Source organism: Mus caroli, unplaced genomic scaffold (assembly GCF_978045245.1).
Source record: "Mus caroli unplaced genomic scaffold, Mus_caroli_1 scaffold_6, whole genome shotgun sequence".
NCBI lineage: Eukaryota > Metazoa > Chordata > Mammalia > Rodentia > Muridae > Mus > Mus caroli.
In genome coordinates, this window is record NW_028227261.1 from 87,572,364 (window position 1) to 87,593,343 (window position 20,980).

Genomic DNA, 20,980 nt, shown 5'->3' on the forward strand with positions numbered 1-20,980 from the left:
CCATGGGTCGGGCAGCATATGTGACCAAGGATGGCCTTTTAGCGCATCAGTGGGAGGAAAGGCAGTTGGTCCTGTGGAAGTTCAATGCTCCAGTATAGGGGAATGCAAGGGCGGGTAGGTAGGAGTGGGTGGGTGGGTGGGTGGATGGGTGGAGGAGCACCCTCATAGAAGCAGGGGGATGGGAATGGGGTAGGAGGTTTCAGGAGGGAAAACCAGGAAAGGGAATAACATTGAAATGTAAAGAAATAAAATATCCAATAAAAAAGAGAAAGAGAGAGAGAGAGAGAAATATCAACATATAGCAGCAATTTATATGCTAATATGGATGATGGAAATCACATAAAGATCTGTGTCAGGTGATGAGCTATAGGCAATTAATGTCTGATGTCAGAGGAAGAATGAATTTATCTTCTGTACATACAAGTATCCAGGAGTAGTTAACACCAAACTGTTAACCCTAAGTGTGTGTGTGTGTGTGTGTGAAATATAACATGAAATTTGTAGGTTATACTGATGAATTAATATACATATATGAGTGTAATAATAATTATCAAAGAATATGAAGACATACATTTAAGAAAGAATGTGGAGAACGGCATCAGAGGAGTTCAGGGAAGAAAAGAGATAGGGAGAAGTGATGTAAATGCAGTACTTATATAATAAATTCTTAATTTTTAAATTAGAAAAAGTAACAGCATAATTGTTTGGCAGTTAATCACAAGACCTTCCCAACACCAAATTATATATTGAAAAAAAAATTAGATACCACTCCTGTTAATCTGAAAAAGCAATCTAGAAAACATTTGTGCAATGACAAAATTAAAATTAAGGGAGAAAATAAATAAAAAGTTTGGGTAATAATATTCTTCCAGGGAGATGAAATAACCAGTAAACAGGCAGATCTTTCATTGGTCCACATTTTTACATTTAAACTAGAAACTATATTGCTAGTGAGTGTATTTTATGGTTAAGAACTTGTATAGAAAATCCTGAGGCTGCTGTACACTCCAAATGTGTCCATCATGAGGAAGCCGCAGGAATGAAACAGAGACCATGCTAGTAATTGAACAATCTCAATTATAACAAAAAGAAAATACGCTTCAGAATGGGAAAAATATCGAAAATGATGAAGTGGGGTAGAGCTGACGTACTTGGTGGTATTTAAGAAAGAAATACAAGAGGGATCCTGTTAGGTGAAAATTGTGGTGTAATAGTAAAGGGCATTCGAATGGGAACAAAGAGACCTAGCATCTAATCAAAATGGTACAAAACTACCCTGCCATGCTATGAGCTCCTGAAAATCTCAGTGGACTCTTGTACAAAATAATAAAACAAACAGTCTTTTCTACCCTTTCTATTCTACAGAGTCACTGGCAGAAGCAAATGTGATCCAGGAGAAAGAGGTGCCTTGTTAGCTGTGCCCATGTAAGGGTCATTTTATTATAAAACATTGATTCTTACAGGACTGGCAGTACTGTTAGAATGGTCCACTTCAGGCTAAGACCATCCAGTCTCTGAATCAAGCTGGAAATTGCTAGTGAGTGCTGTTCTCTATTTTTCTCTGACCTGTGCAAAAGACTAAAGGATTTACTGTCAGCAATGGAGATGTAAACTGAGGGATGAACCCAAAGATGCCCCATGAGTTTCTCTGCCCCAACAGCCTTGCTCACAAAGATGCTTGGGCTTGTGATACAGTTTATGAAAACTAGTAGCTAGCTTGACTGTATTTTGTTCAAATCTGATCTCTCCCTCTCATATGAAACTGTTGCAGTTCCTTCTGCGTAACAGAACAGTTCTTATACTAATGAAGTTACAGTGTAGAAAATACAGCTTGAAGTTTTTCTCCAAGAATTTGGCTTCTCATTCACAGTGGGAGTCCTGCCAGCCATCCTGAGTTAAAAAAAAAAAAAGAAAAGAAAAAAGAAAAAGAAAAAAAAACTGCATGTGGTGATGTGCATTGTCCTGAGTCCTGATTAGATTAAAGAGAGGTACCTAATCAAGACTGACTCAGTCATAGCCCCCACCCCTTTTTTTTTTTCAGAGCTGATGAGAGTCAGAGACAGAAAGAGAAAAACTATGTGAGTATGGAGCTTCAGTATAAGTTTTTTCCTTTTTTTTTTTCAACTTTTTCTGACCAAAATGGAAACATTAATGCAAAGAAAATTGTTTACTGTTTTTTTAAAAAAGAGAAAAAGCACCAAGATAGAATTAAGGTAGTTTTGCCCTATTAAGTTTGATGGCTCTACCTTTCTTCTTTGCTTGAAGATACTGGAGATGTTCGTTTCCTATGCTTATTAAAAGTTACTTTCTGCACTGACGAATGGCTCTGCAGACAAAGTTGCTTGCAGTCAAGTCTGATGACCTGAGGCCAAATTGGGAAACCCAGATAGTAGAAAGAGAACTATTTCCACAAGTTGTCCTTTATACTCCAAAAGTATACATGGCACACCTGTGTACAGAAACGCATACACACACTTTAAATAACTTAAATAAACATTAAAACATTTCCTTTAAAATCTAACTTTAGAAGTCCTTGGTGTTTTAATGGTTTTAGCACATTAAACACCAGTTTCTAACCAGGTGTGGTAATGCATGCCTTTAATCCCATCTCTTAGGAAACAGAGGCAACTAGGACACTGTGAGGTCAAGACCAACCACACAGTGAGTCCCTAATTTCTTTTTTAAAAAGCCAAAACTTCTTTAGCTATAAATTCCAATAAAAATGTTTTTAAAAGTTATATATACATATTGCCAACCTCAATTTCATTTACATTAACTTATAAGATGATCTGTCTAGTCCCTGTGATTTTGGGCCTCTTTAACAGTTTTTGTTACACACACACACACACACACTCACATGCACGCATATACACATATACAGAATGTATTGATGTTGCTTATATGTATAATTTTTAAACAGCTCTTCCAGGGGAAAATGACATTCATTCTTTAAGTCACCACTGATAGATGTTCATCTTCATCTTAGGGTTAGAGTTTATAAAATTGCCCGCATCCATGTTGCCATGTATGGTGTTGGCATCATGTAGGTCTTATTACATAGTCATATTCTTGTGATTTCGGGGTATAACTTCCCTGTCTTGCCTGGGTTATACTATGAAGCAGATGTCCTGATCTTCTGAAAATCTTTCTGTGCCACTTTTTCATGATTTCTCCTGAGAGTTTGGTATGAGGACTACATCATAAATGTATATAAAATCACAAAGCATCAATATTGAATAAGTCGTCCATGGTCACTTATTCTCTGAATTTTGACCAATTTTGGATCTAGATAATGGTCTGCATTATTACAAAACAAGTATTTTTGATAGAAGTGGTGAGAAGCACATGTCTCTGTCAGTATACTAATGATAAATACAACAATAAAAATTTACAGTATGGCTAAAATAGAGGAAAATGGCAGGAGTTGTTCTTCCTATAGAATCTATGAGCTCTTGGCCATGAATAAATGTTTAGGTTTATAATATCAGACATTAATTTTTCATTGAATAGTACTTAATTTCAAGTACACAGCTATTCGTTATCCATAGGATAAGAGCACCACGACTGCAACATTGGCAAAATATTTCCAGGCTTTCCATGTTTTTTGTTTTGTTTTGTTTTATATTTTTCTTTTTTTTAATTAGATATTTTCTTTATTTACATTTCAAATGCTATTCTGAAAATTCCCTATACCCTACCCTCACCCTGCTCCCTTAACCACCCACTCCCACTTCCTGGCCCTGGCGTTCCCCTGTACTGGGGCATATAAAGTTTACATTACCAAGGGGCCTCTCTTCCCAATGATGGCTGACTTGGCCATCTTCTGCTACATATGCAGATAGAGACACGAGCTCTGAGGGTACTGGTTAGTTCATATTGTTGCACCTATAGGGTTGCAGACCCCTTCAGCTCCTTGGGTGCTTTCTCTAGCTTCTCCATTGTGTGCCCTGTGTTCCATCCTATAGATGACTGTGAGCATACACTTCTGTATTTGTCAGGCACTGGCATGGCCTCATACTAGACAGCTATATTAGGGTCCCTTCAGCAAAATCTTGCTGGCATATGCAATAGTGTCTGGGTTTGGTGGCTGATTATGGGATGGATCCCCAGGAGGGGTAGTCTCTGGATGGACCATCCTTTCATCTCAGCTCCAAACTTTGTCTATGTAACTCCTTTCATGGGTATTTTGTTCCCTATTCTAAGGAGGCATGAAGAATCCACACATCGGTCTTCCTTCTTCTTGATTTTCTTGTGTTTTGCAAATTGTATCTTGGGTATTGCAAGCTTGTACAACCACTCTGGAAGTCAGTCTGGCCGTTCCTCAGAAAATTGGACATAGTACTACCAGAAGATTCAGCAATTCTTCTTCTGAGCATATACCCAGAAGATGTTCCAAGTGGTAATAAGAATACATGCTCCACTATGTTCATAGCAGCCCTATTTATAACAGCCAGAATCTGGAAAGAAGCCAGATGTCCCTCAACAGAGGAATGGATACAGAAAATATGGTACATTTACACAATGGAGTACACTCAGCTATTAATAACAATGAATTTATGAAATTCTTGGGCAAATAAATGTATCTGGAGGATATCATCCTTAGTGAAGTAACCCAATCACAAAAGAAGTCACTTGATATGCACACACTGATGAGTGGATATTAGCCCAGAAACTTAGAATAACCATGTTGTTTTCAATAGGTGTTATGGCTGAATAGGTCTATTGACTGCTTTTCTACATTGACAACTTGCATTGAACCTTACCACATTAGGAGAGCTAGTGATCAGGGAGGAGGCTCCCAGAGTAGATTCCTCCGAGTCTGCTGTCCAGCGGGTGCAATATTTTCAGCAATAGGGTTTTTCCTTCAAATCTCAGAGACAGCAATGTGTGATGACAATAGCTTATACAATTTTGCTAGTCTCTTGGGTCTCTCATACACTGACTAGCCACTCAAAAATATTCCCCAAGCCTTGCGCTGGGATTTTGTTAGAGATTCTATAGATCTTGGGGAAGTATTATGAATGCTTTATCACTTCACAATCACAAATAATTATCACTTCAAATATATAACTCAGTATAAAAGAAAAGATTAGAAACAATATGTCAGTCTCCATCTTTTTCAAAGAGCCTCACAGTTCTGTCTTTGTCTCTCTGTCTCTCTGTCTCTCTGTTTCTGTCTCTCTGTCTCTCTGTCTCTCTCTCTGTCTCTCTCTCTGTGTATATTTTGTGTGTGTGTGTGTGTGTGTGTGTGTGTATGTGTGTGTTATCTTTCCTCTCCAGTTAAGTATCCCCAAAGTTTCCATTTCCTCCCTAATAGTACCTGTCCTGCTATCACCCATTTGGTTTTAAACATGATAAATAATTTCTAACAAAATAAGAATAGGTCTGGTCTTACATTCTCATATAATACACACTTTAAGGTAAAGGGTAATTAACTCGGGAGCATCCTTCTCCCATGGAGCTGAGGCTGATCTTATCTTAATAAGAGGGCTCTTTTTCAAAAGCCGTTATTAAATACTCCCCTCTCTGTACCACATGATCAGACTTTTCTGCTCAAAGCACATCCATTTCTGCTTTCCTACCATATTGCAACACAATCAAGAGACTTCAGTGGGACATCTGTGCCTATTTTCTGAGGACACCAGCTACCAAAATCATAATCCAAGTAAACACTTTCACTTTAATCAAGTATCCCATTTCAGATACTTTTTTATCCCAATGCAAAATGACTGATTTCCCCACATAATAATATCTAGGACATATGATCAGGATTTTTACAGTCTGCCTTATAAATATCTTGCTCTGGAAAACCTTTGACTTCTAGATATAATAAAGATTTCATCCACTGCATTTAGCTCAGTCTTACTTTATTTACTATGTTACATGTCTCTACTTTCATTCTTGTGAATCTTTAAAAATATGTGCAGAATTTGGAAAGTTTATGTAGTAACCCTAAATTTACTGTCTGAGCATACATGATACAAGTTACAGTATGAAGTGTCGATGAATATTAACTAAACATATACTTTGCTTCTTTTTAAAGATTTGTTTTATTTATGTGTATTTGATTGTGTCTATGTGAGATCATACCACATATGTGTGAATGCCTTAGGAAGCCAGAAGAGCATATTAGATTCTCAGGACCTGGAGTTAACATGTAGCATCTGAGACAATGGATATAAGTGCTGGGGGTCAAATGCAAGCACTCTGAAATAATAGCAAATGTTCTTAGCTGCTGAGTGTTGTCTCCTACCCAGTGTTTCTATTTCATTTTTATTTAAGGAAGTGCACTTCAGACATTGGCTAAAATGGATTTGACTTCTTCATTTCCTTTAATATAATTTTCTAACAATCTAAAAATTATAAACACATCTTATTTAGGATGTTGGTACATTGATTTCAAATCAACTGAATCTGGTTATTCACATAAAATATGTTTTTATTTCCTTTATTCTATTCAATTTCTTGTTTGTTTGGTTGGATTCCTTCTTGTCTTTTCTTGACAACCATAAGGCTGTGTGTCCCATCCCCTAATATCATTGCTCTGATCCTACACTGTAGAGAAAGCAAAAGGGAAATTAACTGCCTAACTCTCATACAGTTCATAATATATCTGATTCAATATGAAAACCCCACCCATTGCTACAGTTTCTGATATGAGTTATAGGATATAACATAGTCATGAGATAACATCCATCTGCTCAACAGCATTGATGCAGGTGACAGTTTTTGTGACTGAAGTTCGGTTAATAAGTCATGAGAGCAGGTCTTGTATATACTTCAGAGACATATTTTTCCCTTGTCTGAGTAAACTGTACAAAACCATCCCTTCCATCAATGTGATATGAGAAACAACTGCATAATTCAACTTGAGGATGAAGGTGAAATTGGTATCTAAGATGGCAGGGCAGACCTATGGACATTCCTGAACCACTGAGTTAAGTATACATGAGAAGGCTCAACATCTCAATTTCCAATTTGTGGTGTCATAAATGTCCTTTGTCACCTGAGTCAGTTCGGGAGGACTGTTACTAAAACCACATTCAACAGCACATCCAGTTTCAGATTTGGGTAAGTTATGCTCCACTAACTTCTAAGTCTCAGATCACACCAGGCCTCTGTTTCTTCTTCACTGTGCTCCCTCTAATGCTCACTTCCTCAGATCCCAGCACTCAATTTACCTTCCTGGGAGATATTTTTCATTTGCCTTATCTCTCTGCATCAGCAAGAGCTTATTACTACTTTCCATAGTCTAACACTCACTAGGGATAGTCTTGGGACAAAGATGGTAGTAGTTTCACAGAACCTCCGATTTGAGTTTCAAAGTTGCAACTGTCCACCTTGGGGTCAAACTGTCTGAAACACCTATTCATTATTTTGCTCTTTTTCTTTTATGTGATGTTTAAATGAGTTTCAGAGAATTTTGTAGCTAAATTGGCCCCTTGCCATATCCATGAGCTAACCTCTTCAATTCATAATTAGGGAAAGCAGAGATCTGGACATGTTAAGTGGCATGACCCAGTTTACACAGCTGGTCATCTTTAGGAAATATTGTGGATCAAATATACTGACTCCAGGCCAGTGCCCTCTGCCTGACCTCATTCCCATTTTCCTTGGTGACACATACATTTTAATGGGGAATATGTTTGCAAACTCTGTGAAGTGGCTACTGCCACTCCTGAAGAGAATATCAGGTGGACATAGAAGGGAAGATACTGTCATTCACACTCTTGGCTAAGTGCCTGAACAAGCATCCTGTAAGGTCAAGATTCTCCCATAATTCCTTAGATCAAAAAACTAAGAATAGTGTCAGGTTGCATGTGACTACTGTGAATGTCAGCATGATCTGGAATTTCAATCCAGTCAGTTATTTTTAAGATAATAATATGAACTGAATTTTGTAAAAACTGGTTAAAAAAAAACAAAAAAAAATCCAAAACCCATTAGACCAATTATTCCTAAATCCCAAGGCCCTTTACAAGATTCTTATGTGCCTTAATGACCAACAACTTCTATACTAGAGCCAGACCCTTTGTTTTGAAAGTGACAGCTATTACTTTTTCATAACTTTTAAGATAGTTTGTTTTTGAAAATGGGATATTATGGTAGAAACCACTTTTTAGGATTCAAGACTGTTAAGTAAACTCATTTGGATCAAATGTTCAGAGCAGTATCTGGTGGAACACATAAGCATGTAGTTTGTTATCTGTAACTTCATCATTGTCCCCAACTATGTGAATTATTTTTTAATATTCTGAAAAAAAGAAATACAAAAAGGTAAGAAAATAATGGGAGAAGGGGAAATATCAGGTGAATGTAGGTGGGGGTTTAAAATGAGGAATTTATTCCATAAGTAATGATGAATTGGGCAGAAGGGAACTACAGGGCAGAAAGATCCTGCTCTTTTATTTGACATATATTTTAATGTCCAGCACTGGACATAAAGACTATGCTTATACCAGAAGGTAGCCATTCTCAACACAGAACTTCAAAGAACCTGAGCCATCATCTTATGTAGTTTACAGGAGAGAAATTTGTAAATATGTGACTAAATATAAAATCATGTTGTTATGTGCAATGAGTGGGAACAGTGGCCATTCTGAGAAGGGGCTCATTTTGAACAAGAAAACCAGAGCTTTCTGAAACCTAAGTTGTAGGTATATGTATCATTTGTTATTTGTAAGTGTATTTATTCTTCAAATTCTTCTGGCAAGACAGCACACCTAGCATCATGCTAAGGATACCGAGCTAGAAGACAGGAGAAGAGATGGATAAGGGAAGCTGACCATGAGGTCTGATGGAGTCACAAAGCAGTGCACATGAAGGTCAAGAATTATTCATGTAAAATTATTCGAAAGGAGGATCCTAGTGTCTGCTACTATTTTTAATCTTAGTTTGTGTTTCCTGTGCTGAGCATTGTCACCCTATATGGATTATAGTATATACAATATAATATATAAAGTATAATACATATAATATCTGCAAACATATGTTGGTAGGTATATATTTATATTTGTGTACATATGCATGTAGTTATAATGTATATATGTATGTATATGAGTATATATGTATATATATATATATATGTATGTATGGTAATTTTGTATGTGTATTTGAGCTATAAATTTTCCCTCTTCTGGGTGAAATAATTGGAACCATAACTTCCATCTATGTAACTTAAGAATAACTTCAGAATTTTGACTAGATGATGAAGGTGAAACTGGCACCAAAGAGAGCACATCACAGAGATGTAAGAAAGCTGTCTGCTTAAAGACACCCATGAGCCACTGAACCAAGTGTACCTGAGAAGTGTTTGTTCTGGATGTCCAATTTGTGGGGCCTAAAACTACACTTTGGTGCCTAAGTCAGTTATGCTCCACTGATTTATTTATATATATGATATAAAACATATCTTATACACTATATATAAAATGTGTATATTTAAAATACCTAGATGTTGTACATAACTTTAGGTAAATATTTAATTACATACTTACTAAAGATTTATCAGCAATTTTGGTGTTTTTTTTTCTTGTACCACTTTCTCTTTCTATATTATCATTCCTTCAACTCCCCAGCTGGAGCCCTTTCCTAACAATTCTATTTCTTCATATCACCTATGTCCTGCTATTCTCTCCCAATATGATTTGGCACATACACATCTGCGGTACCTTTATACTATTCTGGTTTCTGTACTTACTACAAGTTTTATGTTCACTTCTTAAGATTTGGATCTAGGAGCCAAAGATGAGAAAGGACATGACCTTTTTTCCTCTTGGGCTGGGTTGCCACACTCAGTATAATTTTCTCCAGGTCCACCCATTTACTGGTAAGTAAAGTTCATGGTTTCTTTTCTCTTTATATGAAATAATGTTATTTTGTGTATATATATACATTTTCACTATTCATTTGTCTATTAAATGACATTTAGAAGAAGGTTGTTTTCATTGCTTGGTTATTATGACTATGGTGACCTATGAAGATTTTATAATATACTATTATGAGTAGTTGTAAACATGCCTGAGAAAGTATCTGTACAACTTTAGAATAAGAAGTGATAAACATTAACCTTCTGCCACCTACTCTGAGCTACATATGCAGAAAGTTTTCAGATGCCAAACAACTTGTGAAAGCTTTGTGTCTAGAACTTCAAAGATCCTGGTATTCAACATTCACAAAGGGTTTGAGGATAGCTTCTTCCTGTCACAACTGAGTATAGCAAGCATGATAATGGGGATAGAAGTAGTACATGGTTTACTGAAGGTTTGATAAGATAGAAATATACCACTTCATTATTCGTGGAAAACTAACTGGGCACTAGTGACTGGGCACATGGCACTAAGTTATCAACAAGAGTTGAACCAGCCACTCCTTTAATCCCAGTACTTGGGAGACAGAGGCAGGTGGATTTCTGATTTCGAGGGCAGCCTGGTCTACAGAGTGAGTTCCAGGACAGGCAGGGCTATTCAGAGAAACACTGTCTCAACAAAACTAAAAAAACAAAAAAAACAAACAAAAAAAAACAACAACAACAAAACAAAAAAACAAAAAAAAAACCAAACAAACAAACAAAAAAAGAGTTGGACCAAGAGATTTCTATGTTGTTACAGGATATCATCCTTACACCACCAAGCTCTACTCTGTTCCCTTGTTTTTCATCTCTGACTTGCTCTTAACATCTGAGCCATCTCTCCAGCCTTTTCTCAGATTTTTCTCAATGCATCAAACACACACTCTCAAAGAATCTGAAAGAATGTACCAGCTCTTTATAAAGCTGAGATTCAATGGCAGTTCAGTTGTCCTGGTACATCTGTAATGCATATTTTATATGGACGTCTTGTACTATAGATGTGAATAGAAGCTACAGCATATATATACTATGCACCAGTAACACAGTCTAGGTCTGTTCCCATCATGAATGCAGTCCCCAACTACCAATAATTATGCAGTTGAGTTTTCCTGCATTTGGGTAAGCTGCAGGGTTCAGTACATCAGGAGTGCAATGCATAAGCCTCGCCCTGGGAAAACCACCTTCCTGATTATCGTATCTCACCTGCCAGGTAAGTATCAGAATTTTTCCCTAATTAACTTACAGGAAGCATTTGACAAAATTCAACATCCCTTTATGCCAAAATCTTGGAAAGATCAGGAGTTCAAGGCCCATACCTAAACACAGCAAAAGCAATATACAGCAAATCGATAACCAACATCAAACTAAATGGAAACTTGAAGCAATCCCACTAAAATCAGGGATTATAAAATACTGTCATGTCTCTCCCTATCTATTCAGTATAGTACTTGAAGTTCTAGCTAGAACAATTAGGTAAAAAATGTAGGAAAAGTGATACAAATTGGAAAGTAAGAAGTCAAAATATAATAGCCAGAAGCTGGAAAGAACCCAGATGCCCCTCAACAGAGGAATGTATAAAAAAAAATGTGGTGCATTTACACAATGGAGTACTACTCAGCTATTAAAAAGAATGAATTTATGAAATTCCTAGGCAAATGGTTGGACATGGAGGGCATCATCCTGAGTGAGGTAACCCAATCACAAAAGAACTCAAATGATATGTACTCACTGATAAGTTGATATTAGCCCAGAAACTTAGTATAACCGAGATATAAGATACAATTTGCAAAACACATGAAACTGAAGAAGAAAGAAGACCAAAGTGTGGACACTTTGCCCCTTCTTAGAATTGGGAACAAAACACCCATGGAAGGAGTTACAGAGACAATGTTTGGAGCTGAGACCAAAGGATGGACCATCTAGAGACTGCCATATCCAGGATTCCATCCCATAATCAGCCTCCAAACAATGACACCATTGCATACACTAGCAAGATTTTGCTGAAAGGACCCTGATATAGCTGTCTCTTGTGAGACTATGCTGGGCCTAGCAAACACATAAGTGGATGCTCACAGTTAGTTATTGGATGGATCAAAGGGCCCCCAATGGAGTGAAAGTGAAAGTATCCAAGTGAAAGTATCCAAGGAGTTAAAGGGATCTGCAACCCTATAGGTGCAACAACATTATGAACTAACCAGTACCCCGGAGCTCATGACTCTAGCTGCATATGTATCAAAAGATGGCCTAGTCAGCCATCACTGGAAAGAGAGGCCCATTGGACATGCAAACTTTATATGCCCCAGTACAGGGGAACGCCAGGGCCAAAAAGTGGGAGTGGGTGGGTAGGGGAGTGGTGGGGGAGGGTATGGGGAACTTTTGAGATAGCATTGGAAATGTAATTGAGGAAAATACCTAATAAAAATATTAAAAAAAGAAGAAGTCAAAATATCACTATTTGCAAAAGTTATGATTGTATTCTTAAGTGACCCTAAAAATTCTATCATAGAACTCCTACAGCTGATAAAAAACTTCAGCAAAGTGGCCGGATATGAAATTAACTCAAACAAATCAGTAGCCTTCCTATTCTCAAAGAATAAGCAGACTGAGAAAGAAATTAGGGAAATTTCACCCTTCACAATAGCCACAAACAATATAAACTACCTCGGTGTGGCTCTAACCAAACAAGTGAAATATCTGTATGACAAGAACTTCAAGCCTCTGAAGAAAGAAATTGAATATCTCAGAAGATGGAAAGATCTCCCATGCTTGTGAATTGGCAGGATTAATATAATAAAAATGGCCGTCTTGTCAAAAGCAATCTACAGCTTCACTGTAATCCCCATCAAAATTCCAAGCCAATTCTTCATAGAGTTAGAAAGAGCAATTCTCAAATTCATTTGGAATAACAAAAAATCCAGGATAGTGAAAACTATTCTTAACAATAAAAGAATTTCTGGAGGAATCAGCATCCCTGATCTCAGAGCAATGGTAAAAAACTGAATGGTATTAGTACAGTGACAGGCAGGTAGATCAATGGAAAAGAACTGAAGTCCCAGAAATGAACCCACCCACCTTTGGTCACTTGACCTTTGACAAAGGAGCTAAAACCATCCAATATTCATCCAAGACCATATGAAGACTACAAAGAAGGAAGACCAACATGTGGATGCATCAGTACATTTTAGGAGGGGTGAACAAAATACTCACAGAAGAAAATATGGAGAAGAACTGTGGAGCAGAGTTGGAAGGAAAGGCTTTGGAATGGGAAGATTAGGCAAGGACCAAACTCCAGAGGAGAGGTAACTGCAGTGGAGCAGAGGCTGGTGAGAGTGCTGCCCAGCTAGCTGCAGGAACTTGGCAGTGCAGAGTGATTTGGCAGCAGATGGCCCTGGGGATAGAAAGCAATCTGGAGAGGGGGAGCTAGAGTTTGTGGGAGAGGCCTTGACTAGGAGAAACACATGGTCTCAGATTCTCAGGCTATGTACCAGGCTGGGAACAGAACAAGACCCCAGTACCTCAATGCTGGTGTGTAGACAGCTTTAGTGTGATTTTTTTTTAATAATTACATGCTAAATATTCTCCCTTACATAATTATATTTTGTGTTGATGTAAACTTAATTTTATTATAATACTATTGTGAATATAATGATGTCTTTAAGCACAGAACAAGAGTACCATTGGGTGACCCAGAAGGATGATATATGGTTTAATTTGAAAGTTCTGAAATATAAATACAGTATTGGGCTGTGTCAGGTTTTGTCTATATCCCAATTAAAGTATTAATGGTGAAGGGTGTATTTAATGCTTTCTTCATTACCCTTCCTGTGGGGCAGTTTGTTAACATTCTGTCTAAGCTCTACCCCACAGTTACCTGGCAATAGCCAGGTGTGCCTGACTCATTATAAAAGGGGCTCTTTACCCCCACTTCTTTCTTATTCTCTTGCTCATGCTCTTGCCTTCCTGCTCCTGCTCTCTCCCCATTCTCTTCTCCCCTCCCTCTCCCTATTCCCTTCCCCCTCTCTCTGCTCATGGCCAGCCCCCCCTCCCCTCCCCCATATGTGTGTGTCTGTCTCTGCCTTTCTCTGCCTCTACTACCTTCTCAACCCCCCCCCCATGCCTTGAATAAACTCTGTTCTATACTATACCTCCTGTGTCTGGTCCCTCAGGGGGAAGGGATGCCTTGGTATGGACTCACAGGGGCACCCCTTTTCCCCCACCTCACCACAGCTCCATAGAATATATCCTCCCTCTTTATCTTTTTATAAACACAACATGGTTAACTATGAGAGGAAGCCTGGCCCATGGTCAAGCTAAAAACTTGAAGTCCTATAGACTCTAAAGGGACAGGAGGAACTTCACCTGCTCCCAGTACCAGACCACCATCACATAGCCACAGCCCTCCATATATTTGTGGCCATCAGTCATGTAAGGGCAATGCCTCAAGCCCTTCCACATGAGATGAGGCATCCCTAACATCTTAGACCAAGACAATAGAAAAGAGACATGACCTGTGGTCATATAGGCTCAGGAGAAAGAGATCCATGCTCATGGGGTACCTAGAGGCCAGAGGGCATTGCCATTAAGCATCCCTTCCAGATAAAGGTATTTAATCTCAGGCCTACACTGAGAAGGGAGGTACGGTTTTATGCATCCCCTTCCCACCATAAAAATAAATGGTTTGGAACACAGGCTGTCTCTTGGCATCAGAATCTGCCTTGGGGAGACATGGAAAATATCTTCATCTATAGAGCTGCAGCCTAGTCTCCTGTAGAAGGTCTCTCTGCACTCCTAGCCACAACCACCACCAAGTGGGCTGCCTGACAAGCAAGGAGTTTCCCTGATGGGACAACCCTTAGCTCCCCTCCCCATACCCCAGTCCTCAGGCTAGATGCTGTCCTCAGCCCAAGGACACCTAACTCCATTCTCAGCTCTTCTGTGACTCCCAGTGGTGCTTGGATTTCCAAAAGCCTGAAAAGCCCACAGCCCCAGCCTCCTTACAAGTCTAGAGATCCCCAAACTAGCTCTGGTTTTGCCACATCTCAGACTGTGTTTTCCCACTTCCAGAGCAGTGCCTCAGTGCTGTGTCCCTGCAGCCCAACACTGGCCCCTGCAGCATGGAATAAGTGCAGTCAAACTCCCCAAGCAACCATGCTCTCTGGTGGAACATAGATGGGACCCACAATCCAACACCTTTCCTCTTTAAATTTATTATATACTGACCTGCTAAAACTTCTTTATGTCTAGTCTATCTCTATGAATCCAAGGCTACCCTGATTAATGTAGTGAACACCAGGATAGGGAATGACTCTGTTTCAAAAAAGAAAGAGGAGGGGTGGGGAGGGAAAGACTTTGCTACTGTATGTCAGGAAAGAAGCTCACATTTGAATGTGGGATCCATTAAATAATTGTAGAACTAACAAGGATATAAGAATGTTTATTTTGTAGACAGCAGTTATATTTTGTCTGATATTTGACTGAATATTTATGTTCAATATAAAATATAATTGTACTAAACCATCAAAGTTGATGTTATTGTAGTTTTAAGCATAAAAATATGCTATTGAAATATTGTCAGGAATTTACCTATATACACACACATACACAGAAACACACACATACATTATCTCGAAGGTCACATGTCATATAACACGTTTGTGGTGAAAGTCTAGATTCAAATAGATTCCTCCACAATTTTTAACCTAAGATTTAAGATATAATGATACACAGTGGTTATCAAATTTTTAGTATCCTAATGAGCCATTCACTTTCCTTTTTTAATGTCAGTTCTTTTATTTTAAAATAATATATAAAATGCTCAACTACAATTACCTGCTATCCTTTTTCTGAGAACTAAATATATGCAGAAATCCAGGTTCTTCCAACTGATATACAAAACAAAGATGAGTACTTTCCTGTGTCTAATCATCTGCCTTCTTTCTCCTTGAATTCTCCTCCACTGTCTGTTTGTCTCCATTTTTGTTCATCCTGTCCTGTTGGATGGGCACAGATGGCAAAGAGACCGAATGACACGGACCATGGTTACCACTAGCTACATGTCTGGGGTCAAGTAATTTCTTCATTATCTTTTTTTATTGCAGAGCTTCCATAAGAAAAAGGGTCCATTAGTAAATATTGATGCCGACAGGCAGGGCGTGCAAGCTGTCAAACAGATAAAATGAGGGATTGTCAGCTCAGCAGAGAGAACATTGGGAGTCACTTTAAAACAAACATGAATAAGATAGTTTAATGTGACTAGACGAGCAAGTGGACATTCATCAGTGATGGACAATCAAAGCATAGAAAGTTTCAGGCAGTGCTGTGAGGAGAACTAATGGGAGGCTCATGACAGCTCACATTCTGAGAAAGCACTGGATAAGGATCATTTTACAAATATATCTAAAAAGAGAAATAAACACACAATTATCATTTTCAAAGTATAAGTGAATGAGATACATGACAATGTTAATGAGGACGAGCATCTAAGACTAGACATGTCATGGTCCTATCAGAAATCAACTGTTATTCTGCTATAGGACCATAGCAATAAAATCACTACTATATATAATTTTTCTATTCCCATAGAGCTACCTTTCAGCTCTTCTCCGAAAAGTGTCTCTTTTTGCAGTAGATAATGAACAGAGACACAGGTAGAGAATGAGAAACATTTTTGACTCAGCTCTAAGAGGTGTCTTTTTTATATGTTTCTACCTCAGGAATCTATGAAGAAACAGAAGTAGAAAAATTTCAAGAGCCTAAAATGGTTGTTGACTGCAAAGAAACACTGTCTTCAATAAAGCTGTAGTGATATACATATAGACTCACAAAGACTGCCCATCTTCAGCCCAGACAAAACACCAGGAAGGAAGAAGGGAAGTTGGCACAAACTTCCATCCCTATCAACAAGTAGTCAGTTTTGTCCAAAGGAGTGTGGCACTAGGTATGCCACCCACATTCCACGGCAGGCCTCATGTTCAAGATGCTCTAGCAACACAAAATGGGCTCCATGGTTTCAATGTGTTTGTGTGGTGGGAGATAATATTTCTCTTTCTTTTTCTTTTTCTCTTTTTCTTTATCTTGTTTTTTTTTCTTTTTCTTTTTCTTTTCCTTTTTTATCTTTTTCTTTTTCTTTTTGTTTTGGTTAGTTGGTTAGTTGGTTAGTTGATTGTTTTAGGAGATAAAACAAGTATGACCTGGATAGTCAAGGATGGGAAGATGTGGAAGTAGTTAAGGAAATGGGAATAATATCATCAAAATAGCGTATATGAAAATTTAAAAAAATAAAAATAAGACTTTATTTACTTATGTCAAATGTTTGTTCTGTCATCAATGTAAATATGAACTCATGACTGTTATTATTTTCCTGCCTAAAATAATAGAAATTACAATGAAAAAATATAAGCAAGATGTTGCCATAGTTTTGAGATGTTTACAGATAACAGAAGTGTGATATATTTTGATGATGCACAATTGTATTTTCATATTTAAAAATATCTAGATTTAAGCTCAAGTATCCTCTAAATCTGTCATTCTCAACCTTCCTAATGCTGTGGTCCTTACATAGTTACTCTTGTTGTAGTTAACCCCAACCATAAAATTATTTTCATTGCTACTTCATAACTGTAATTTTGGTAATGTTGTGAAACATAATGGAAATATCTCATATGTAGTATATCTGACATGTGGGCCCTGTGAAAGGATCGATCTACCCAATAGGAGATCATGACTCACAAATTGAGAACCACTCACAAAACATCAGTGGTAATTCCAATACTATAAGGATGATGTGAAGCTTATAAAAACATAAGGCATCGTCTTTAAGCACATGGTACATGGCCTCCAAACTATTGGTGCTTACCCCTGCCAAGACCTTATAGCATATTATAAGCCCCACAGTTCAACAACTTAAACAAAAAAGACAAGATTGGAAAGGAATCATTTGAAAATGTACGTTAGAGATGTTGTCATTATTTGCATGAGAAGAGTATTTGACCATACTACAGAGATTGTTAGCAGATAGAGTAGGAGGTTCAAATAAAGTTAGAGGTGAAGAAGCTTTCAACCTAACAGAAAATGGAAGACAATTTGTTTTTATTGGAGTGTGTGGCAAGTAAAATAAAAGCAGCCAGGAGATAATACTGTAGGAACTTTGGGAATCTAGAGGTTGGAAGGCTTTCAATGCCAACTACATAAGACTTCAGTTTAGTAATAATGTCACGATGAAGGTTTCTTTGAACAAGATGAAGGCACTAGCATTGCTTTTTCCATCAAGCCTCAGTTCTCTGTGGTTTCATAACCAACCTTGAGTTTGCATTGCGAGAGTAGGATGAGCTGTAATCCACTGTCAGGGTATAATGAGATGACTACATTCTGAAACCTAGAAGAGAGTTGTCACCAAGTTACCACCATTCCAGCACTGTGATCTCCATATCAATAATCAAAAATTGAATTAAATAGGTTTGTGTTGTTTCTGTACACACAGTCTATGCTAGACTAACAGTCTAACAGCTTGCTAGACAATAAAAATAATGATGGTACATTATGTTAATTTACATATACATAATTTACTACTTGAGAGTCAGATAACTGTAGAATCTCATACAGATTATTTCTCTATTTTTAATAGCAGTTTATTAATGGCACATTCACATTATTGTTGATGAAAATTCTTAATCACAATCTGGGTTTTCTTTCCCATATTTAACCATTTTATTACCAGATGAAATACACACACAAACTTTATATTTATGATAAGCCTCAATTTGCACAAAAGATAGACTGAGGTCTATTCTCTTTGATATTATATAATTTGTCATGTTTTGTCTGTACTGCTCTTAACTCCAATTAGTCAACTCACATGACCATTATTTTATAACTTACCTCACCTGTTGCGACTTTCTTTCTTTTTCTTTTTCTTTTTGTTAGATATTTTCTCTATTTACATTTCAAAGATAATTCCCTTTCCTGGGTTCCCCTCCGAAAAACCCATCCCACCTATCCCATCCCCCTTTCCCTGCTCAACAACCCACCCACTCCCACTTCCCTGTCTTGGCATTACCCTACACTGGGTCATCAAGCCTTCACAAAACAAAGGGCCTCTCCTCCCATTGATGTCCAACAAGGCCATCCTCTGCTATATATGCAGCATGGGTCCATCCATCTTTGGTTGCTGGTTTAGTCCCTGGGAGCTCTGGGAATACTGTTTGGTTCATATTGTTGTTCCTCCTATGGGGTTGCAAGTTTCTTCAGCTCCTTTGGTCTTTTCTCTAGTTCCTACAATGGGGACTCCATGCTTAGTCCAATGTTTGCCCAAAAGCATCCACCTCTGTATTTGTCAGGCACTGGCAGAGCCTCCCAAGAGACAGCTATATCAGGCTCCTGACAGCAAGCATTTGTTGGTATCCACAGTAGTGTCTGGGTTTGGTGACTGTATATACTGTTGCCATTGCAGCTTTCTGCTCTCTCCTTCATGTCCCCTTTGTGAATCTCCTCCAACCCCAAACCCCCACCTATGTCTCTTCAGCTATTGGCTGTTGGTATCCTTATTCACCAATCATAAATACCTTGGAGAGCAAAGGCACATAACATTTTTGCCTACATGAGAACTCTCTTGGCAACCATGTCTTGGGGACCTACACTTAGCATTATAATATATAGCAACAGACCAAACCCTAACCCAAACCAAACATTATGACTACTAACTCACACTATTGCATGGTGACTAAGTGAGATAATGCATGATACCATTTGGAATAGAAATTGGCATCTTGATTCCCTAGTTAATCAGTTACTCAATAATGATCATCAAAGGTTGATTATCTTTCAATGACTCTTATAGATGGTACCTTTCTTCACTGAGAAAAAAGTATTGCTTTGCTATGAATCCATAGCTAAACAAGCCTAATGTAGCATTAGGCCTTTGGCTAGACTGTAGTTGAACATCACAGAAGGATTACTATAAACAACTGGTCCATGATGAAGAAGACCATGCTGAGAAATTATACACAGAATGGGCAGAAGCAGAAATCTAAGAGAAGCATTAGGTTTCCTAGAAAATTATGAGTTTGCTTACTTGAGAAAAAACATTGTCATTTGAAGTTTGGGTTAATTTGTCTTGCCTTTTCCTGCTGGTTTTTCCTTTTTGTGCTGTAGACCCTGGAAATTGATAGATAATCTTACAATGTTTATCACTGAACTTCTGGCTCTATACCCTCTTCATAACCTATTCTCTTGAGTTTTCTGTCCCTAATTAAAATTTTGTTATCAAGAATTTAGACAGGATACATATTACTTTTTTGAGACAACAAGCAACAGATAAAGCAGTTTTCTCCCACTTGCATAGACTGTCAGCAGAAACAATGCTATAGAACTTGGGTATTCCATTAATTCTACCATATCTCACTCTCTGGGTAGAAAAAATAAAACCTACACAGCACGTGAAGAAAAATAAATCATTCTAGAATATTCCCCCAAACCCAAAGCCCACTAGTTATATCATCTGTCTTAAAATTTTGAGTAGATTATGTGTTGATCCACGTAACATGACACAACAGTAAACCGTTAGTCTTACTCCAAAAATTAGAGAATTGCAATAAAGAGGGCTTGTGAAGTAGGACTTATAATATGTCTTAGAAAAAATGGAAGTATTTAGCTGGGAGAAGAGAAGGTGTATGAGTAACTCAATAATAATCTTCAAGGGTTATTAAAGGACCAGCTGTTACCCATTTCCAGCTGGAGTAAAGGGAAAAATCGCAGTCATGAGAATTTAGTAGCAGCTTTGTGAAGAAAGCATTCTCTGTTCTAACTACAAGGTCTATTAGACACCAAGCATGTTACTAAGCAAAACTGAGGATCTTTCCCCTGGAAATATTATAGATTATGTTATAGAGCCTAAGCCACAGTTCCCAAGCATTACTTCTTGGAACATTAAGATTCATTCACTTGGGCATCCCTTACAAATGCAGATTCCTGAAACATATCCAGAGTGAAAAGCCAAAATCACTGGGGAAACATATAGGCTCATGGGTACTCTAACAAGGACTCATGGGAATTTTGCACATAGGCACATCTTGGAAACCCACATGAACATAAAAAAAAGTCACTTTTAATTCCTCCTGAGAAGATTGAGATGCC

General features: G+C 37.9%; 1 non-coding gene across 1 annotated transcript; it reads right to left on the reverse strand.

Moving 5' to 3' along the window:
- Positions 1-10,896: 10,896 nt before the first annotated feature.
- LOC147004286 (U1 spliceosomal RNA) lies at positions 10,897-11,068 on the reverse strand. The gene has a single exon (XR_015047474.1). It is a non-coding gene; the product is annotated as a U1 spliceosomal RNA (small nuclear RNA).
- Between the last annotated feature and the right edge of the window lie 9,912 nt (positions 11,069-20,980).